Source organism: Lithobates pipiens, unplaced genomic scaffold, assembly GCF_037356315.1.
Source record: "Lithobates pipiens isolate NorthernLeopardFrog02 unplaced genomic scaffold, aLitPip1_a1.2 Scaffold_18, whole genome shotgun sequence".
Classification (NCBI taxonomy): Eukaryota; Metazoa; Chordata; class Amphibia; order Anura; family Ranidae; genus Lithobates; species Lithobates pipiens.
In genome coordinates this window covers 620,138,153-620,162,066 of record NW_027507758.1, presented here as the reverse complement: position 1 = coordinate 620,162,066, position 23,914 = coordinate 620,138,153, and the positions used below count along the sequence as shown (strand labels likewise).

Genomic DNA, 23,914 nt, shown 5'->3' with positions numbered 1-23,914 from the left:
CCATCCCCTGTAACCTGTCAGCAGCCTCTAGCCATCTTTTGTATCATGTCCTCAGACTCTAACCATCTGATGTATCATGTCCATAGTCTCTGACCATCTCTTGTATCATGTCCTCAGCCTCTAACCATCTTCTGTATCATGTCCGCAGTCTGATTATTTCTTGTATCATGCCTGTAGTCTCTGACCATCTTCTGTATCATGTCCACAATCTCTAACCATCCCCTGTATCCTGTCCACAGCCTTTAACCATCTTCTGTATCATGTTCACAGCTTTTAACCATCTTCTGTATCATATCCACAGCCTTTAACCATCTTCTGTATCATGTTCACAATCTCTAACCATCCCCTGTATCCTGTCTGCAGATTCTAACCATCTCTTGTATCGTGTTCTCAGCCTCTAACCATCTCTTGTATCGTGTTTTCAGCCTCTAACCATTTCTTGTATCGTGTTCTCAGCCTCTAACCATCTCCTGTATTGTGTTTTCAGCCTCTAACCATTTCTTATATCATGTCCTCAGCCTCTAACCATCTCTTTTGTATCATGTCCTCAGGCTCTAACCATCTCTCGTATCATGTCCTCAGGCTCTAACCATCTCTTGTATCATGTCCTCAGGCTCTAACCAAATCTTGTATCATGTCCTCAGGCTCTAACCATCTCTTGTATCATGTCCTCGGCCTGTAACCATTTTTTGTATCATGTCCTCAGCCTCTAACCATCTCTTGTATCATGTCCTCAGCCTCTAACCATCTCTTGTATCATGTCCTCAGCCTCTAACCATCTCTTGTATCATGTCCTCAGCCTCTAACCATCTCTTGTATCATGTCCTCAGGCTCTAACCATCTCTTGTATCATGTCCTCAGGCTCTAACCATCTCTTGTATCATGTCCTCAGGCTCTAACCATCTCTTGTATCATGTCCTCAGGCTCTAACCATCTCTTGTATCATGTCCTCGGCCTGTAACCATTTTTTGTATCATGTCCTCAGCCTCTAACCATCTCTTGTATCATGTCCTCAGCCTCTAACCATTTCTTGTACCATGTCCTCAGCCTCTAACCATTTCTTGTATCATGTCCTCAGCCTCTAACCATTTCTTGTATCATGTCCTCAGCCACTAACCATTTCTTGTATCATGTCCTCAGCCTCTAACCATCTCTTGTATCATGTCTTCAGCTTCCAAACATCTCTTGCACCATATCTGCAGTCTCTGACCATCTCTTGTATGAGGTCTGCAGTCTCTGAGGGGGTACCTGAAGAGGAGTCAAGAGCGAGAGTGAAGCGGGGATGAGGCTCACGGGAGGAGTCAGACGTGTGTGGACTGTGGAGAGAATATAGGATGAAACCAGAGCTGCCGAGCTGGAGCCCAGTGATGTCCACCTGACTGAGCCCTGCACGGTGCACCTGGGAGGAGTTCAGCGACAGCGCCACAAGGCCAGTCTTATGGGGGGTCACTAAGGAGGGAGTGAATACACTAAGGTAAGGGGGGGCACTGATATAAAGGTTACCTTAGCGTTTTCACTCTGTGGAAGGTGGTCTGTGGTCACTAAAGTCCCCCCCCACATCAGAGTACCCGTCCCCCCCCTAAATTATGTCCTCAGAGTTCCCCTTTACATCAGATGCTGCAAAGGGGGAACTCTGCGGACCCTGATGTAAAGGGCAATGCCACAGACCCTGATGTAAGTGGGAAATCTTATGTAAAGGGTAACGCTGTGGACTCTGATGTGGGAGGGGGGGGTTCTGTTATCCAGAGACCACCTTATATCAAAGTTCCCCTTTACATAACAGTTCCGCTTGGACTGTAAGGGGGAATCCTGCAGACTCTGATGTAAGGGGGAACTCTGTGCTGGGTTATATTAACCCGACTTTCATGTAAATGGAGAAATATGTTTTATTACTTTTCTTATAACTTAAACACATTGCTAATAGCACTAACTATATGTTTACAGCTTAAATTTTTTTGAAACCTTACGGTTTTTACTCAAAACTGACATTTTAGTTACTTTTTTTTGAAGTATCAGTAAAAACAGTGGCTCTGTCAGTAAATGTCATGATTTTTATCATTAAAAAAAATTGGTGGCGTTTGTAAATGTTGGGTGTCCCATCGATAAATTTCACTTTGAGGGTTTGGCAACACTGCTCACCTCTCTGGTCAGGTCTGTGTTTTATTAATAGAGATAAGAGTGATGTCATGTGACCACCCAGAATCCTCACCTCTCCGGTCAGGTCTGTGTTTTATTAATAGAGATAAGAGTAATGTCATGTGACCTCCCAGAAGCCTCTACACTTCACCGTTCAGGTCTCCATTTTATTAAAGCCTCACTTCAGGCTGAGATATAATTTACCCACATAGGTCATCCCCTCCTCCCACCCTTTATGTAGGCCAAATGTTTGTTGCAGGCATTCTGACATCATTACACACAGCACAGGACCAAAAGTCCTGCTTTATACATGAGGATCCTAAGGGTCTACACACATCCTAAAGAACATTGGAAAAAAGTGCCTGCTGGAGGGACATTCGGAGAATGAGCTGTGAGGTCAGTATTATGTCATAGGAATCTCTGATTCTGGATAGAAAGACATTGGGAGGAGGAGCTGTGAGGTCAGTGTGATGTCATAGGCTTCTCTGACTCTGAATGAATGGACGCTGGGAGGAGGAGCTGTGAGGTCAGTGTGATGTCATAAGATTCTCTGACTCTGGTTGGAGGGACATTGGGAGGAGGGGCTGTGAGGTCAGTATGATGTCATAGGATTCTCTGACTCTGATTGGAGGGACATTGGGAGGAGGGGCTGTGAGGTCAGTGTGATGTCATAGGATTCTCTGACTCTGATTGGAGGGACATTGGGAGGAGATGTGAGGGGCGCTCTGTAAGGTATCTGTGCACACAGAATCATTTCTCCTGGGTGCGTCCCACCTCTCCTAAACTGAAAGATTAACTTTGTCTTTGGGCTTTGCCAGGACACGTCATATTCCTGTGATCTCCGTGTACTCTGGAGACTTTACTGATCACATTTGATGAGGTGAGAAGGTCATTGGTGACCCAAGATTCAAATCCTGGAAACTGGGGTCAAATTTCAGTCCAAACTGAATCTGAATCCCTCGTTACAAGAGACACCTAAGGTGAGAAGGTGACACATCTCCAAAGTGAAGAGAATGTTCCGGCCCCGTAAGTGGGGGAAATGTTCTGCCCCTGAAGGGGTTAATCTAGGTTTCCACACTATATATGTGTGTATCATCATCTGCTGGAGATAAAAGACATCACAGTGACTATGGAGGAAGAGGACGGACATGACGGGGGGGGGGGGGGGGGGGGGTTACTGGGTGTAAATAGAAAATAAGATCTTATTACCTCCTCTACTGCCACTTCCAGCAATGTCTTCTCTCTACTTCCTCCCGACTCGCCTCTCACCTGGAACGTCCTATTTATACCTGACATCACTTCCTGTCTGTCTTCCATAGAGACTTCCTGAGTTTGTATTAGTGAGATCACTACCTTGTGGAGCTCAGAGAAACTGCAGCCCAGAGAAATGTCTCGAGATTTTGAGTAATGTCCCAGTGTGTCCGTGTCTTGCAGGTTCTAGGTCTCTGTACAGAGTGGCAGTGAGGTGATGACTGCTGGAATACTCTCTGGGTCCCATCACCAGGCACTGCAATTATATCAGACTGTTGGGAGCCGTCATCTCCTTTCTGACAGCCAAAGTATAACTGACATCAGCAGAGAGGCAGCGGGAGTGTGTGATCAGGTAAGTACCACCACTGACTATCAATGCTGGGCTGGGGTTACACCTTGTACTCACTAACACCAACACTGGGACTTATTTTATCCCACTGATATCAACAATAGTCCATTTTTTTATCTCATGGACACCAGCAATGGGGCTTATTTTATCTCACTCACACCAACAATGAAGCTTATTTTATCTCAATGACACCAACAATGGGGCTTATTTTATCTCAATGACACCAACAATGGGGCTTATTTTAGTTCACTAATAATGGGACTTATTTTTCCCACTGATATCAACAATGGTCCATTTTTTATCTCACTGACACCAATGATGGCGGGTTCGAAGATATTTTGTTCGGCAACTTATTGCTTGCAATTTTTCATTCAAAGGCAACTACCACAAAGTGGAGTTCCATCCACATTTTTTTTTTTAAACGCCACCCGTTCTGCTGGTATAAATCAAATTCTCTAAAGGATATTGTTACTAAATCCCCCTTTGTATTACATGTTTTTTTTTTTTTTTACTAACCTTTGTCTTCTCTTTGCTGCACGCTTCCATCTTGATTCTGGGCATGTGAAGCCCACTAGTGATCTTTGGCATGCGCCTCCCTGATCTCTCTCATGCACATTACACACAGGGCGCAGTGCAGGGATTGTCTTGGGTCGCCATCACAATGGGTGGCGTTGGAGGACGTGCCCGCCTCGTTGTTATGGCATCTCCGTGCTAGGCTGAGGCTTCTGTGTTTTGGTGTTGCCATAACGAGGCGGGCACTTCCTCCAACGCCACCCATTGTGATGGCGACCCAAGACAATCCCTGCACTCCGCTCTGTGTGTAATGTGCATGCGTGAAAACAGGCAGGCCCATGCCAAAGATCACTAGTGGTCTTCACACTAGTATCAATCTCCACCAAATCACAGAAGCCTCAGCCTAGCACGGAGATGCCCACCAACTCCTGGGAATCATGACACACATCTCCCAGGAGCCAGTGTGCCGCAGGAGGTGAATCACAGCGGAGGAGGAAACAGGAAGAAATATTAAAAGCTATGAAAGCAAGGTAAAGGAAAAAAAAATTGAAACGCCCAAAGCTGTTTTTTTTTTTAGGCATGTATGAAGCTGATGGTGTATAAATGAAAATGTGGGTGGAACTCCGCTTTAAAGTTAGTTTTAGTTCATTTTGTCAGAAAAAAATGAAAAGGTGAATCAACACTCTACATTCCCCCTCTCCCAGTTCCTACTGTACTTACCTCCGTAGGTGATGAGATGTCGGTGCCCATGCAGCCAGTGTAGCAGTCCAGGGATTTGGAATCCCCCACTCTTCTCCTCCTTCTTTCTGCAGGGCTTCCAGGACAGAGCAGAGATTATGATTAGTCAGCACCAGCACATGACCAATTTGACCAATCTGATCCATTCTGGAAACTCAACAGAAAGGAGGGAATGGAGAATATGGATTTCAAACCAAAGGACCATGGGCTCAGCTAGCATACTCAGCTGTCAAGACTAGACTCAACGTATTCTGTGGAGCTGCCAAGATTCGTTTCAGTTATGCCACGTACACATGACCGGACTTTTTGACAGCAAAGGTCCAACGGAACGAGTCCGTCAGACAATTCGATCGTGTGTGGGCTCCATCGGACCTTTGTTAGCCAAAAATCCGGCGGACTTTAGAATAAATACATTTTTCCACCGGAAATCCGCCGGACCGAGAAATCCGTTCGTGTGTATGCTAGTCCGACATACAAAAACCGACGCTAAGGCAGCTATTGGCTATGAACTTCCTTATTCTAGTCCGGTCGTACGTCATCACGTTCAAATCCGTCAGACTTGTGTGATTGTGTGTGGCCAGGTCCGTTCATTCGGAAAGTCCGTCGTAACTCCACCGAAAGTCCGTCGGAAAGACCGTCGGACCTAGTCCCTCGAAAAGTCCGGTCGTGTGTACGTGGCATTAGTCCACCATGTGGTAAAGCCCAGGCTAAGCTAGCCCATCTAAGCTTTCAAGACCAGGCCCAACTATCCCTTTCAGCTTTCAAGACCAGGTCCAACTAGCCCACTCGGCTGTCAAGTCTAGGCCCAGTAGGCCTTTTTAGTTTCCTTTTTTTTCATTATTGCTACTGAATGGGCTACAGCAAAAAATAAATAAATATATATATATATATATATATATATATATATATATATATATTAAACTGGCAGCATATAACATCATAGAGAAGCCCCTTCAAAGGCAGGATTAGGACACCCCCAGGCATAGTATTTAAAGGAATTGGACATTTTTAATGTTTCACATCAAGTATTTAAAAAAAAAAAAAAAATCACTGCTCCTGGAAGAATTTTTAGTTTTTTTGCAATGGTCATGCTCCATAGGGCAGTGCCTATCCCCCCGTGCCATTTTGTTTACACCTCCTTGCCTATTATCCCATAAAATTCATATTTCTTATTCCATTCCCGTTGCTCTCTTTATACGCAGATGACCTTTGTCCCTTCCCTCCCTTGTCAAAAGTCTTTGAGAGGATTGGATTAAAGTTAACTACAAGACGGAGGCTCTGAATGTTTTCTTACCCGTCTATAGTATTGCTTGTCCAATCTAATTTCTCGTTTAAGTGGCAAACGAAGGCGGCGACATATCTTGGAATATACATTCCATCATTACCTACTCTAGCAGACATTGATTAGGTAATCGACTTGACGTGACTTGATTACACACCAGTCTTGCCTCAAATCGTATGGCAAACCGCACACGTTTTGGGTTATTTGTTGCCCTTGTGTTTTGATATGATATATATGTACAAATAATAATAAAAAAATCTTTTTAAATACGGATATGTATTTTTGGGATATACCCTTATGTACCCATGGGAACAACTGTCAAAAGGCCGACCCCCTACAAACTTCTTTTACATTCTTCTACTATATACAGTATTGGGCTGGTGCTCCCCATGGTTTGAGCCATTTGGCTCAATAGGACTTAATTTTTTTTTAAAAACAATTTCTTAAATCAATCTATATTCAAACCGCACATTTTGTTTTATCAATATTTTTTATTAGAGATTTTACAATTACCGTATTTATCGGCATATAACACACCCCAAGTTTAGGAGGGAAGTTACAGAGCAATCAAAACATATGGGAGAGAGCGGGCAACAGGCAGCTGCTGGTGCGGAAGGTTTTAATAAAATAAATGCTTAAAAGCAATCCACTCACTCTCCATGTCAGAGCTGTATATGTCAGTCTGTGAAGTTGGATGTCCCATTCTCCCCTCCGATCCACGCTGCTCTTATCACTGAATCGCTGGAGGAAGCCAAGGATACAGAGCTGCGGGGAGACTGCAGTGAGCTGTCAGCCTGGGATGCTGTGACCAATCAGAGCATTCCAGAGGCTTAACCACGCCTCCATCATCAGAGGCTGACAGTTCACATGAGTTTCCCGCGTCACACCCTGCACCCCCTCCTGTCACACCGCACCCCCTCCTGTCACACTCTGCACCCCCTCTTGTCACACCACATTCCCTCCTGTCACACTGCACCCCCTCCTGTCACACTCTGCACCCCTTCCTCCCTCCTGTCACACTCTGCCCCCTCTCCTGAAACTCTGCACCCACTCCTGTCACACTGCATCCCCTCCTGTCACACTCTGCTACCCTCCTATCACTCGGCCCCCTACTTTCACACCGGGGTACTGATGTAAAGAAGACTACTAATGTAAATTGAGATTTGAAAGAGGGTCTCTTGATTTAAGGAGGGCTCCTAATGTAAAGGGGCCCTTGATATGTGGAGTTACTGATATAACGGGCCCCTGCTGTTGTGAGGGAGGACTCTGATGTGAAGGGGGGGGGGGGACTCTGATCTCATAGGGGGACCATTGATGCTCAGTATAGTGCTCCTAATGTAAAGGGTGACTCCTGGTGTAAAGGGGGACTCCAGACTCCCGAAACCTGATGAAGGGGGACTCCTGATCTAAAGGGGACTTTAATGTGAAAGGGGGATTCCTGAACTGATGGAAGTCTTTAGGGGGCACTGATATAAAGGGACTCTCATATAATGGGGGTCTTTAATCTAATAGGGCACTGATATAAGGGCACTCTGTTCTAATGGGGGGTCTCTAAGGAGAGGTAAAAATTTGCTGTGCACTGTTAAAGTGTTCGGGTTTAGCTTGAAGAAAAGGTGGCAACCCTACTTCCATTGCAGCCCTTGCATTATCATTAGCAGCCTTCCATTGCAGCCCTTGCATGTCATTAGAAGCCTTCCATTGCAGCCTTCCCAGTCATTTGCAGCCTTCCATTGCAGCCTTGTCAGTTTATTTTGGAAGGTTTTGGTTGGAAAATGGTGCCGCCGAGATACAGAGCGGATGTCCTGTGTATCTCGGGGGCGCTCGGTAGCTCTCGGCCGTTCTTGGCTATTTTCGGCCGCACTCGGCCATTCTCTGCTATTTTCGGCGGCTTTCAAAAGCCACTGAGAACGGTCGAAAATAGCCGAGAGTGGCCAAAAATTGCCGAGACAGGCAGAAGAGCTCACAATCGGCGTATAACACGCACCTACGATTTTCCACTGATTTTAAGGGGAAAAAAAAAGTGTGTGTTATACGCCGATAAATACGGTACATTACAATGATTGTTAAACAAAATTAGTAACAATAAACAGTCAACAATGTCCTGTCTATGACATATTACAATCACACGATCGAATTGTCTGGCGTACCTAGTCTGACATACAATCCGACGGATAATCCGGCGGACTTTCTACCGAACGAACTTGGACACACAGAAAGTCCGGCGTTTGCTAGCGCGATGACGTACAGCACGTACAACGGGACTAGAAAAAGGAAGTTCAATAGCCAGTAGCCAATAGTTTCCTTTTTCGTACTTGCTTCTGAGCATGAGTCATTCTTAGTTTGCCATACAAGCATACTGACGAACGTATTGTCTGCTGAAACCCAAGTCCGACGGGAAGATTGGAGTGCAAAAATACTTTTAGTCCGCCTGACTTCACGCTGGAAAAGTCAGCTGAAGCCCACACATGATCGAATTGTCCGCTGAAATGCGTTTCGGCGGACTAAGTACGCCGGACAATCTGATCGTGTGTATGCGGCATAAGATGTACTATATTAGTTGGCAGTGTTTATTAATCTAGAGTCATAGATAAGTAAAGAGGAGCGTTGCTCTACCCCGCCTCCTCCAACACCCCATCTGGGAACAAGCTTCGCTGGAGGGGCTAGGCAGAGGAGATATTGATCGCTTGGTTTCATAGCAGTTGGGTTAAACAGTAACCATATCGACATGGAATCTAGATAGATTGGTATATTCACTGTTGTTGTGGAGATATCAAAAGCGAAAGGAGTGGGCGAGGAAGGGGGAACCTGAGTATTTGTTTCGCAATTATTTTATCGCCCATTTCCAATTGTTAAAAATTTCACAAGAGTTTTTTTCTAATTTCTAAAAGCCTTTCGTATTGGTAGTTAAGATTAACCTGTACCATTACTTCAGAGGGATTCGGAGAGAGGGTGCTTCTCCAATGTCTGGCTATGACGAGTTTTGCAGTGATTAAGATGTGGGTTACCACTATAGGGAATTGTCTGGGATAATTGTTGATGCCTAGGTGAAGGACTGCCAGTTCTGGGGCCTGTAGTATCCCAGTAATGTCTGCTAGAATACTAAAAATGTTTCTCCAGTAACTGGGGAGGTTTTTTGCATTGCCAAAATATATGTAGTATTGTTCCAGGTGTACCACACTCTCTACAACATAACATGGAGTGCGTGGGGAACATTTTGGCTAGTTGAGTTCTGTACCATTTTGTTAATATCTTTTTGGGTTAGTTCCCAATGATTGATACAGTGTGTGGCTATGTAGTTGTAACGAAACACCGTGGTCAATGGTTCTGTCTCTTAGGTTTTGTTCAGATCTTTTTCCCCCATGACAGGATAGCTGGGGAATTTACTAAATTTTTGTTTGAGTTGAAGTGTGTTGTAGATGAGAGATGTTCCCTTGCATTTGTTATTGGCGGCTGTAAAAAAGTGCCACGCTGGAGGTGCTTATTGCAACCTGTGGGGGAAGGAGGTTTGGATAGGGAGGAAATCTGTTTGTATAACAAGCTACTTGTAGATGGAATGTTCTACTTGTCCTGTAAAAAATTAAAAGTTTTGATGGACCCCCTGTTCTAAAAGCTCAAACCGCACATTTTGTGGTTCAGTTGCACGAATGTCATTAAAATGGATATATTGGCAAAATTCCTATACACCTTCCAAGTGGTTCCTGTCTCGCCTTCTCCTGGATTCTATCGATATGGCTCTTTGCAATTATATCTGGCGACACGGGAAATCTAGGACTAGATTATCGGTCCTTTCCCTACCAAAGAGCAGTTCCCTTACCTATCTTTGCATTTCCAAGCAGCTTCAGTGTTAGATTGGTAGCATAATAAAGCTACTGAGTTGTGGACCATCCTAGAAGATGATTTCTCTGGAACTCTCCTCCCTAGCGTGGACAGGTCCTACTCACAGACCTTCTGCCACTTGTGACTACCGCTACTTCATGGGTAAGGTTACTTAAGCAGAGGCCTACTCTCTTCAAGTCCTACCCCTCTGACCCCGCCATTTGGGAATGCTTCCTTCCCTCCAATCTTCCGCTGTCCTCAATTCCCATCATCGCAAGAAGGGGACGCACCCCTACTATGCCATACCCTCTGTGGGGAAACAGCCCTTTGAGGGCTTGGCTCAAATCACACCCAACTGAAACATTTTCATGACATAAGGCGTGGCATTACTGCTCTGACTGCATACTGACTTTGAGGCGTTGCTCTCCAGATCCAACAGGCCAGACCACTTGCTTTACAGGAATTATCAAATTCTTCTTAGCCCTTGTACACACGGTGGGACATTCCAACGGAAAATGTTCGAGCGGACCGTGTTGTCGGATAATCCGACCATGTGTGGGCTCCATCGGACTGTTTCCGTCGGAATATCCGACCGACAAAGTTTTAGAGCTGGGCTGTAAAATTTTCCGACAACATGATCCGATCGGACTTTGTCCAATCGATTGTAGAGAATTCCGATCGGACAAAGTGCCACGCATGCTCAGATCGAATTCCTAGACCAAAGCTATTGGCTACTAGCCTGAACGTAGTCCCATCGTAATGAAATAACGTCACCACGTTCTGCACGATCGGATTTTCCGACAACTTTGTCCGACCGTGTGTATGCAACACAAGTTTCAGACAAAATCCGACGGATTTTGTTGTCGGAATGTCCGATCGTGTGTACAAGGGCTTAAAGGAATCTTACCCTAAACCACCACCATTTATGGCGACATGGGAGAAGGAACTAGATAGGGCATTGGAGGACATGGACTGGGACAAAAAATACTGACATTTTCATTCAAGTTATCTAGATCATCCCGTGTTCAAGAACGCAATTACAGGATTGTGACCAGATGGTATCCATGTCCTAATACCTTACATAAAATTCATCATACCATCTCGGATACTTGTTGGGAGGTGTTTACGGGCTCCTGGCACCACGATATTTATTTGGGGTACCGGTCCTAGAATTACACCATCCTGGGATAAGATGAATAGGGAATGAGGCGTGGGTACCATGAAAGACGGTGAAGTTCAGTCCCTAAAAAGGTGTGGCCACTCAACCAAAAAAAAATTCCCATGGGGGGGGGGGGTTTCAGAAACGCACCACAAAACAACAACAACAACAACACACACACACACACACACACACAACAGTCAAACCAAAAACACAAAACCCCACACAATTATTAAAAACAAAACAAATTTTTATTCAAATACAAAAATGTAAAATTCATGAAAAACAAATTCCATAAAGCATGACAAAGTAGAAGGAATAATTACATAGTACCATTTATACACATCAAGATAACCAGTTGGTATCCTATCACTCTTCGACACATTTCGTGAAGCAAAGCTTACTTCTTCAGGAGCCGATAGCTCTTTAAAGGATATCTGCAGGGTCTTGCACTGTAAAGGGGAACCCTACAGACTCAGAGGTGGGGGGGGCACTCTGTGCTGGGGTAGATTACACTTAACTTCATGTAAAAAGTGATTTTTTTTTTTGCATTTTGTTATAGCTTAAAAACACACTGCTAATGGCACCAGCTACGTTTGTAGCGTAAATATTGATATTTTGGCACTGAAAAGGTGCAATTTTACATACTTTGACATGTCAACAAAAAGAAATTCAGTTGTCAGTAAAAATTGTATGTGATGTGTCAGTAAAAAAAATAAAAAATTGGTGATGTCGATACATTTTTGGTGTTGTGTCAGTAAATTTCACTTTGGGAGGCTGACAACACTGCTCTAAAGTGAGCTGGATGGCATCCCTCTACTGTGGTCACACTCTGAACATTAAAGCTCCCCCTAGCTGCAGCCCGGTGATAGCATTGCTAGGAGGGCTAATAACATTTCCCGGGCTCAGAACATAAATACGGCTTTTCTCCCGTGTGCAAATCTCTGATGACTATGAAGATTGTACAATTCTGAAAAACATTTTCCACACTCAGGACAGGACTACGGTTTTTCTCCTGTGTGATACTTCTGATGTCTGACAAGTTCTGATTTTTCTAAAAAGCATTTTTCGCATTTAGGACAGGAATGCAGCTTCTCATCTGTGTGCAATCTCTGATGTGTGGAAAAATCTAACTTGTCAGAAAAACATTTCCCGCACTCAGTACAGGAATATGGCTTTACAATTGTGTGAGACCTCCGATGTTTGTGAAATTGTGAATTATCTGAAAAACACTTCCCGCACTCAGGACAAGAATATGGCTTCTCTCCCGTGTGCAATCTCTGATGTTTGTCAAGACCACCCTTAAGTGAAAAACATTTCCCGCAATCTGGACAGGGAAATGGCTTTTCGCCCGTGTGAGTTCTTTTATGTGCGGAAAGATAGGACTTCCTTAAAAAACATCTGCCGCACTTAGAGCAGGAATGTGACTTCTCCTTCGTGTGAGAGCTCTGATGTGTTTTAAGATGTGTCTTGTATGAAAAGCATTTCCCGCACTCAGGACAGGAATACGGTTTCTCACCTGTGTGAAATCTCCGATGTGTGGCAACATGGTACTTCTTTAAAAAACATTTCCCACAGTCAGGACAGGAATGTGGCTTCTCCCCTGTGTGAGATCTTTTATGCTCATCAAGATTGGATTTAAAATGGAAACTCATCCCACACTCAGTACAGGAAAAGCTCTTCTCTGTTGGAAGGACAGCACCGTCCCTCACAGTCTGAGGTTCCTCAGGATAAGAGGAATACGATGGTCCATCTACACTGTGTGGTGCCGGATGGACATTTGAGGTAGTCGGGTTTTCTCCTGGACTATACTGTGTGATGTCCTCATCTTCAACTTTACAGTCTGGAGACAAAGTGAGACAATCCTCTGAGGTTTTCCTCATCTCTTGTCCGTGTACTAAAAGAGAAATAAAAAGAAGAAGAAGGATTACTACCCTAGAACAGGAAGATTGACATGACTGAAGTTGGTCTATCCAGCCTGCCCCAGAATCTCCATAAATTGTGTCTGCAGCACAGAGAAGGGATCCAAGAGAAACACAGCTCAAGAAAGTGCCCAGGGTATTACAGTCACAATTAGGGTTGCCACCTGTCTGGTTTTGACCCGGACAATCCGGGATTTGAATGATGTACCCGGATTTCCCTCTGCCTCAGACCTGGACACCAGGGCTTCCGACAGGGAGTACCACCACAGGGCCTCCTGTAGGCGGCCCCAAGCATGAGGGCGGGGTGGAGAATTTCCGAAAGCATGGAAAAAAAAAGGAATAAAAGAGAAAAAAATACAAATAAAAGCCAGGTAGACGGTGCAGTAATTTTCTGCTAATTGAATGCTTAAAAACAATCTGCATTGCACTCACACATGTCATAGCGGTCGGCATATCACAGTCTGTGACGTACGCCATCAGCATTCTCCAGATTCACGCTGCTCTGATCCCTGGAGGAACAAGGATAGCCAGAGCCGCAGGGAACTTCAGTGACCCGTCAGCCTCTGATGATGGAGGTGTGGTTACTGGAGCTCCCCGCAGCTCTAGCTATCCTTGTACCGGCTTCCTCCAGTGATTCAGTGATCAGAGCAGCGGGGGAATCGGGAGAATGCTGACAGCGGACTTCACAGACTGATATGTCGACCACTCTCACGTGTGTGAATGCAATGCAGAGTGTTTGTTTTTGAACATCTAATTAACCACTTAGAAACCGGCCCATAGCCGATTGACGGCTACAGGACGGTTGCTCAACTGTGGGAGGGCGTACTATGACGTCCTCCCAGAATTCTGCTCTTGTACTTCAATTTTCAGTGATTGGCACCATAGCTTGTGGACTCCAGCTTGAAGCCACAGCCAGGTGCCCACAGTACGAATGATGGTGCCACGAGCGGAGCGGGGAACGAGGGGGCTTTGTTCCCCCGCATCGCTGGACCCTGGAACAGGCAAGTGTCCGATTATTAAAAAAGCCAGCAGCTGCAGTATTTGTAGCTGCTGACTTTTTTTTTTTTTTTTTTTTTTAAGGGGCACCCCACTTTAAGGGGGTTTAAGTGCCAAGTGGTTAAGGACCGGAAGGATTTGCCCCCTTAATCACTTCAATACCAGGCACTTTCATCCCCTTCCTGCCCAGGCCAATTTTCAGGTTTCAGCGCTTTTTTTTTTTATCACTTTGTTCTCACAAATAGAGCTCCCAGCCGTGCAGCACGCATGCCTGCTATGGCTCTTAAAAAGGAGCCAACCTGCCACAGTAAATATCCGTGAGCTGCTCGGCACGTGGTTAAACATTTAACTAAGGGAAAAATTACTGCACCAGCGTCTTTCTGGCCTTCTCTCTCCCAGATTGTCTCCTCTGCAATTGTCCCCTGCTCCACCGCTCCGATCCCCCTGTTGATCGGGTCCCCTTGTGTGCTTGAACCCACTACAGGAGGCCCAGTGGTATCCCCTGTTGGCAACCCTTGGGGCTTGGGGGGGGGGGGGATTTGTGCTGGTATGGTACCTTTTATTGCAGTTCTCCAATCATAAAATAGACACTTTCCAACAGATTGAATGTCTTGGTCCAATACACAAGTGTCAGCGTCAAACAATCCCAGAGCCAGAGACTGCTAAAAGGTCAAGCCTTGACGCGTTTCGCCATTACGACTCCAGACGAAGTTGTAATGACGAAACGCGTCAGTACATGACCATATGGTGAAGTTTTACGTTCCACAGCTAGAGATAGACAACCAGAAGGGACGAGTGTGTGCAGCTCATCTTTAATGTGACTGCTTTTAGCCGTCTTGGGGATTGGTTGTTGGTAACGCTGACACTTGTACAGTATATTGGACCAATGCATTCAATCTGTTGGAAAATGTCTATTTTAGGGATTGGAGAACTGCACTGAAAGGTAAAACAGAATTATACTATGTGGAGTTTTCTTCTTATATCCGAGTACCTATGGAGGCGGTATGCAGCTCTGATCTAGCCCAGATTGTGGATCACAGCTATGTCAACTATTTCAAAGCTTGAATATTATTATGAATATTATTATCTGGTGAGTGTGAACCCCTAAGGGGAAGATTGAGACGTTTAACAGTCAACACTAGGAGCATCACTTGTGTCTGCCCTGGACTTTATCACCATCTGTCATTCCCATCCTTTCCTATGGTCGTTATATGAAAGCCAGTCATATCAATGTGACGACAGGAGCACTCCTGTAGTAATACCAGTACTTTGTATTTATGGACCCTTACTATTTGAATGAATATATATTTTAACTTTTACCACTACAATACCAGGCACTTTCGCTCCCTTCCTTCCCAGACCAGTTTTTCAGCGCTCTTGCACCATCAATGACAATTGCGCGGTCATGCTACGCTGTACCCAAATTAATTTATCATTTTGTTCGCACAAATAGAGCTTTCTTTTGGTGGCATTTATTCACGACTCCGTTTTTTATTTTTTTGTGATATAAGCGAAAAAACAAACAAACACCACACAATATTTTCTTCTTTCGATTTTAAAAGAAATCCAATAAAATCGAATTTTGTCATAAATTTAAGCCAAAATGTATTCTGCTACATGTTTTTGGTAAAAAAAAAGGATTCAGTTAAGTGTATAATAAATGGTTTGTGTGATCATGGACATATGTACGCAAATGATCATTGATCATGTACAGATGTGTGCAGGAGATCACGTGTGCATAAAAAGCATTTCACACTCACTGATCACCACCCGGCTGCAGTGATCTGCTCTCCTCTCCAATAACGTATGAGGAGAGGAGAGCCGATTGCCTAGCAAACGGCTGTTTGTTTACATCACATGATGGCTGTGATTGCACACGGCCGTCATGTGTCTGGGTGACACGAGCACAACGGGATCGCACCGCTGCGCAGGCACGCACGCGATCCCCCTCCTTCTGAAGGGCGCTCCTGAACATCCACTCAGAAGGAGAGGGCACCCACCCGGCCGTATATGTACATTGGCCGAGTGGGAAGTAGTTAAAGTGTTTTTATATTTTTTTTAAAAATAAACTCAAAGCTTTACAAACATGTCATACTTACCTCCACCGTGCAGTTGGTTTTGCACAGAGTGGCCATGATCCTTGACTTCTGGGGTCCCTCAGCGGCTCTCGCAGCTCCTTCCTACATCAGATAACCCCCTAGGAGAAGTACTCTCCTGGGAGGGGGGGGGGGGGTGGTTACCTTGCAGGCGTGCTGCCGATTCCATCTTTCCGCATGCATAGACGCCGAATGTAGGATTTGGCCCCGCCCCCAACACTCACGTCATTTGGATTTGATTGACAGCAGCAGGAGCCAATGGCTGCGCTGCTATCAATCTATCCAATCAAGAGCCAAGAACCCCGGGCATAGGATGAATTAAAAGGGGTTGTAAAGGCTTGCCAATTTTCTAAATAGGTTCCTTTAAGCTAGTGCATTGTTGGTTCACTTACCTTTTCCTTCAATTTCCCTTCTAAATTTTTTTTTTTTCTTTGTCTGAATTTCTCACTTCCTGTTCCTCCTCAGTAAGCTGTTCTGGCTGACTAAACACCGCTCGGATGATGGTGTGAAGTTTACTGAGGAGAAACAGGAAGTGAGAAATTCAGACATAGAAAACATTTAGAAGGGAAATTGAAGGAAAAAAGGTAAGTGAACCAACAATGCACCATCTTAAAAGAACCTATTTAAGAAAACACAGCTTTACAACCCTTTTAAGGTGAAAAAAAAATAAATAAAAATACGAGGGTCTAGAAACCCCTTTAAGCAGCTGCTCAATTTTAACCGTTTTAATTATTTACATTTGCATGTTTAAATTTTGAGCAACATAGCGCTGAGATAGTGGAAGAAGTCCTATTTTTCCACTTAAATTATATACTGCAAGTGTTAATGACCCACCTGTGCCGATCTCTGTAGAAATGTCCTCCTCTATAAAATGTCCCCGTTATTCCATCCTCATCTATAGACTGCTGATCATCCCACACATACGTCTCTTCTTCTGCTTTACCCTCAACCTTTTAGATCTGTCAGATCTTCACCCTAAGCCAGGAGAATGCAAGAAAAAAAAAAAAAAATAGGATTTGTAAAAATATAAGCTTTAATCTCATAACCGCATAAAAAAAAAAAAAAAAAAAAAAAATCTACACATTGGGGATAATTTACTAAAGGGAAATAGACTGTTTACTTTATAAAGTGCAGTTGCTGTAGAGCTTAATAAAAAATGAGCAGAAACTATGCCAACTTCCATCACCCAATCATGTGCAAGCAAAATGCGTTTTTTTTGTCCCCCCCCTGTGTGATGTTTTTTTTGCCCCAAAATTAAGCGCTACCTTATTTACTAAGCTCTGGAGCAACTGCACGTGAAGAGTGAAACTGTACAGTCTATTTGCCTTTAGTAAATCAACCCCACAACCCCATGTGCTACTGTATAAATTCCGGTCCAACAACCTTGTAAAGGTGGGGGGACGGTGTGTGACCTTCCTGTGTGGAATCCTAGGAATTCAGAGAACAGGAACCTCTCTGGTGGGTTCCTGTACAGTGCCTTCAAAAAGAATTCATACCCCTTAGAAATTTCCATATTTTGTCATATTACAGCCAATGTATTTTACATGATAGACCAACACAAAGTGGCACAGAATTCTGAAGTAGAAGGAAGACGATAAATGGTTTTTACAAATAATTATCTGACAAAAAGTGTGTGGGGTGTATTTGTATAGCTTACGGCTAATGGATGTAAGCAGTTGCTTGACCAAGGGCTCGTCTGCCAGCCTTTGATTTAAAAAGCTAGACAGAGCCGATACCTGCACCTTGAGGGTAATGACCGCAAGATTTAGTTCTGCTCCAGCTTAGAGGAAATGTAGGACCGCCGGGATCATGGCTCATGACACTCCGTTGAGCATGCACCAGGCCCCAAATTTTATTGTAAACTGCCTTAGTAATCGATACCCACCAGCTTCCGGCTGGTATTGATTACTTTCGCCGATAACCCTCTGCGCTCTAACAGCTCCCTCTTAGTAGCCAGGCCATCAGAGAAAGAGCTCACTTCTGGGTGATTCCCCTCTCCCCGATATGAGGTCTGTCCTGTAAGGCAGTCTCCAACGCTCCGTGATGCCGAGTCTTAGTAGTCCTGAGAACCAAGACCTGCTTGCCCAGAATGGTGCAATCAGAATAACCTTCGTGCTCGACACTCTTCTAGATCTTTGGAATGAGGGCAAAAAGGTGGAAACGCATACACCAGGCTTAGGTCCCAGGATTGGGATAGGGCATTTAGGCCCTGACAGATGTTCTCTCTGGGAGGAGGGGGAAAAAAATAAAAATAAAATCTATTTGTAGACCTTCACGACACTGAAGACACCCCATTCTTAGCAAAATGGGAGAGAGATTTGCAGGTCACCTTCACAGAACCCCAAAAAGATTGCATACTCTTTTTTGCACAGAAATCTTCGCTGTGCAGCAAATATCAAGAGACCGCATATAAAATAGCGACATGCTGGTAGAGAACTCCTTCCGTTCTGGCTAAGATATTCTCTCTGCAAACTGACCGCTGTTGGCGCTACAACTTACACCCAGGCACTCTATTACACATTTTCTGGGACTGCCCTGTACTTCAAACTTTCTGGCAGCCAGTTCTTAAGCTTGTACAGAAACTCACAGATATCTCCCTTCAGGATAACCCAGCTGCGGTTCTCCTTAACCCGAATCCCCTGTCAAAGGAAACGCTACCACAAATCCCTCCTCAAGCATCTCCTTAATGCTGCCCGGGCCAGCATCCTATAGCTCTGGAAGCAACAGTCTGCACCAACAGTAGCCCATTGGCTCGCAAGAGTGAAGGACATTGAGCAGGATCTATTTGTGGGACTCCCCACTACTGCACTGTTCGAACACCATTCGATTCAAGCACCATTGAAGGACTTCTTCTGCTATCCTCATAAGGCCTGCCACTCTCGTACCTCCCTGCTTGTTGATGTAGCTTACGGTGGTAATATTCTTGGAAAGGGCCTACATGCGTCTTCCCCTCAGAGTCAGACCAAAGACTACTAGAGTCTTTAGAACTGCTCTCAGCTCCCTTGCATTGGAGGAAAGGTTGGCTTCCTGCTGGCTCCTGAGTGGGCTCCCCACCCCTGACCACTGGTGTCCGTGGTAACCGTCAAAGGGTTGTGTTTGGACCAAAGTCAACCTGCAGAGAGATTCACGGGTGATCAACTACCACTTTGAGAGTTTTACTTCCTGCAGCGATTCATTTCGCATTGTGCGCTATACAATTATTTCATTCATTCATCTCTGTATGCCTCTGAAGAGATTCCTTCCTTCCATCCCAGAGAGAAAGTATGAATGCCTTGAGTATGAGTATGAAGTGCTTGAATATGGAATTGGGCCCACTGGACTCCCAAGATGGCTGTCATCAAACCAAGGACCTTCGTTATACCTTGAATTGAGGTCTCTGTACATGCAAAGAGGCTGCTCACCTCTGCAATTATTGTTGGCACTTTTTCTTTTGTCAGAAAAATTTTGAACGTAGTCAAGACTATCAAGTATCCTAGGAATACTATACTTTGAGTAGGTACCAACTGTGACTTCTCCCGATTTACCAGCCACCCCAGCTGTGGAAAAGGTGTCTGATAGTTCTGCTCCGGTTCTGTTTCACTTAGTCTGCAAAGATCAGCAGGTCGTCCAGATAGGGATTTATGCGAATCCCCTCTGATCGCAGGGTCCACATAGCTTCTGCCAGAACCTTTGTGAAGATACGTGGTGCTGACGCCAATCCGAAGGGCAGAGCAATGAACTGAAAATAGGGGGGTCTTGAACCCATTCTTCACTGCAAACCTGAGATATTGCTTAGACTCCTTTTGAATGGGGACATGAAGATAGGCGTCTAATGAGACCCCGGGGGGTAACAAATCTCTGGTGGTGTATATTGAATCCATTTTGAATCGTTTGTACTTTACATACATGTTCACTTGCTTTAGGTTCAAAATGAGTCTGAAATTTTCCTGATGGCTTTTTTAAAAATCAGAAAACCGCGAGAATCAAACATCCTTTTCTTAGAGTTGGGGGGGGGGGGGGGGAAACATTTATTGCCTTCTCCTCCAGCATACTCTGTAGAAGGGAAGACATAGCTGTTGATTTTTCCATGTCTTTCGGGAGAATTGTTGGGTGAAATTTTTGAGGTGGGCAGCCCACTAGCTCTATCCTGTACCCCGACTTGATCAGATCCAAGATAAAGCTGTTGCTGGAAATGGCCTGCCACTGTGGGAGGAATGAACCCTACCTCCCTCCCACATGGCCGACTGAGTCACTGGGAAGGGTCTTTAGGCTGGGAGGGTTTTAAAAAGGAAGCCACCTCTGCCCCTTCCCCTTCTGTACTGCCACCCTCTTTTCTGGTCTTGTGTATCTGCAAAAACCTTGTTAAACTGCCACCCGTCCCCTGATGGTTCCTTTCTCCTGAACTCTGGAAAGGACGAAAATTCCTTTGTTCCTGCCCCCCCAAAAAAAAAAACAGCTTTCCCTTCTTTTTAATTTGGCCGGCCTTTCTAGAACAGATTCTAGCCATTTACCAAAGCGAATCTCCAGAAAGAGGAAGATAACAGAGCTTGGTTTTTTGACAATGTAATCTCCCCAGGGCTTCAGACAGATAGCCCTCCTGGCTTCATCAATCAATACTGTAGACCTGGCCGAGAACTTTACAGACTCCATGGATGCATCTGCTATATAGGCTACACCCTTATTTAGAGTTGGCAAAGCATCCAAAATCTCTTCCCTGGGAGTGTCTGACTCCAGAAGAGTGCGGAGCTGCTTTAGCCACAAAATCAAGCGTTAGAGGGCCTAGAGCTGGTTTAAAAGCTAGCGGAGAAGGCTTCCCACGCTTTCTTTAAATACCCTTCTGCCTTTCTATCCATTGGCTCCTTTAGGTTACAAAAAAAAAAGAAGAGGGTGCACCAGCCTTGTGCATTATCCTTTGATACATTTATTAAAAAAAAAAAAAAAATATATATATATATATATATATATATATATATATATATATATATATATATATATATATATATATATATATATATATATATATATATATATATATATATATATATATATATATATATATAATTAAAAACTACTCACAAAAAAGGTAGAAAGAAAATCACGCTTATAACAGTCTTTGACATATGGCAATTTGTCCACTAGTAGCAGTCTCCAAGTCCTAGAGAGAGGAAATGCGAACCGCTGCTGGCTGGCACGTTTCGAAGGTATACCTTCTTCCTCAGAGCCTAACAGTGTTACTCTCTTGCAGCTACTTATACATGTGTGCATCTGGGAAACACCCCAGATCTACCCCTCCCCCAAAGAATGGGTGGTCTTGTAAAAGGTAGACCTTAACTGAATATTAGCAGCCGACCGCATATATTTACATACATGTATACACACTAAACCATCCACACACGTACAATGCATGCACTCGGCATCCCACTGGCCCACATACATAGATCACACACACACACACGTTCGTGCACATCACTAAAAACACATGCCAACACGGATTTGGCTCTTGTGCCTGTGATCGCTCCCACTGGCCACACGCATCGGCTCCGGGGACATGCTGTGTGCGCCCTGCTATAGCGCTTTGAAGAGCCAACGTACCATGATGGTGACTTGCGCAGCCGTGCCAATTTGCCGCAGTATAACTGTGGTGGCTGGTCGGCAACTAGTAAAAAAAAAAAATTATTCTCAGAGTGGATTTGATATTTTGCTCCCTTACCATATAGTTGGTTATTTATATTTACCACTGCATAGAGATATTTAAGAATAAATTGTCTTTTTTTAAACTTTACCTGTTAACTAAATTATACACCACACAGTTTTTAAAGCAGAGCTCCACCCTAAAGTGGAGCTTCCACTGATTGGAACACCCCCCCCCCCCCTCCGGCGCCACAATTGGCACCTTTCCGGGGGGAGGGGGGTGCAGGTACCTGTACAGTACAGGAATCTGCACCCACTTCCGGCATAGATATCCACAGAATCTACGCCCCTTTCCACAGGTCCCCCGCTGTCTGCTGGGAAACACACGGATCCCAGAGACAGCGGGGACCATCCTTATTGCGCAGCGCGACTCGCGCATGCGCAGTAGGGAACCGGGAAATGAAGCCGCAAGGCTCCACTTCCTGATTCCCATACCCAAGATGGCGGCAGCACCCGAGAGAAGATCGATCTGGGCGGGTAAGTGTCCTTATTTTAAAAGTCAGCAGCTGCAGTATTTGTAGCTGCTGGCTTTTAAAAAAAAAAAAAAAAAAAAAAAAAAAGGCGGAACTCCCGCTTTAAGGTTATTATCCAAAACAATAATCGGCCAACTAATCAATTATGAAAAAAATCGTTAGTTGCAGCCCTACAATAATGTTGGAACCCTCTAATGTATGGAAATCTCAATGAACTTCGATTTTACCACAATACTGTGCGATATGCAACGTCACATATAATACACATCAAACTGAAAATAAGACACGCAAAATGACTGCAAACTTTACAGGGATGGTGGATCCCCCCACAGATATTTGGCTGTGGACTGTCAGTAAAGCAGTGGACGGTGTCCCCTACCAATCAGTGCATCCCATCAGTGCCCATAAGTTCAGCCTCAATGCAGGTTATCAGTGCAGCTTATCAGTGCCCATAAATACAGCCTCATCAGTGCCCATAAGTGCAGCCTCAATGCAGGTTATCGGTGTCCATCAGTGTAGCTTATGAGTGCCCAAAAATTCAGCCTCATCAGTGCAGCCTCATCAGTGCCCATAAGTGAAGCCTCAACACAGGTTATCAGTGTCCATCAGTACAGCAGGGATCGCTAGGAGACACCAGCCGGATGACAGAGCAGGGATTTCCCGCTATGACAGATCACGTATGTGAAATGCCAGTCACCATAAAGTCCCGCCTCATGGACCAGCATTGTACCAGTGTGCTATCACAAAGCCAGTCCAGGAGGTGGGATCTTGCGGCGACCAGTGTTTCACATACAAGGAGATGAAGGTCTCCAGTGCAGCTATGGGAGAAAGAGCTCTGCCTAGTGCACTGCCAGCAGTGACCCATGTGCTGTGCTCTCCCGCCTGCCCTGTGCCCTCTTGCTCAATTACTGTGCCCCCATCCAACCTGTACTGTGCCCTCTTGCCTAATTACTGTGCTCTCCTGCCCCCTCCAGTACAGTGCCCTTTCGCCCAACCTGTACTGGAAGAGGCATATATGACGGGGGGGGGGGGGGGGTTGTTGGGGAGTGTGTACAGGGAAGGTGATACTGTTAAAAAGGAGTGGGAGCAGCGTATGGGGGGGGGGGGGGGGGGCAGTGTGTAGAGATGGTGGTACAGTGTGTACAGGGGGTAAATTTCATTTGTGAGGATTTCCCTTTAGATGTGTTTGTCGTTTCTATTCAGACTAAAAAGCCACACCCAATATGTAGCATAAATTTAGCCATGCCCGATTTTTGCTGCAATGTTCTCCACAGAAAACCCATCTCCCTGGTAGGGGCCCAGTGCATTACTTTGCCCATGGGGCCCATGAGACTATCAGGGTGGCCCTTCCCCACAGATCTCTGATCTCAACATGATGGAGTCTGTCTGGGTGGACATGAAGGAGACAGAAGGATTGGAGGCAGCCGACATCCACAGAAGTTTTGTCCTTAGTTCTCCAAGATGTTTGGAGCAACCTACCTACCGGGTTCCTTCAACAACCGTGTGCGAGTCT

The 23,914-nt window shown here is 44.9% G+C and overlaps 1 pseudogene across 1 annotated transcript in view; it reads right to left on the bottom strand.

The window, feature by feature from the left end:
• Positions 1–11,473: 11,473 nt before the first annotated feature.
• LOC143989520 (uncharacterized) overlaps positions 11,474–23,914 on the bottom strand; it is a 31,991-nt pseudogene continuing 19,550 nt past the window's right edge. Inside the window, exon 10 of the transcript XR_013277041.1 lies at positions 11,474–12,921. The product of XR_013277041.1 is annotated as an uncharacterized LOC143989520 (transcript). The remainder of the gene's footprint in view (positions 12,922–23,914) is intronic.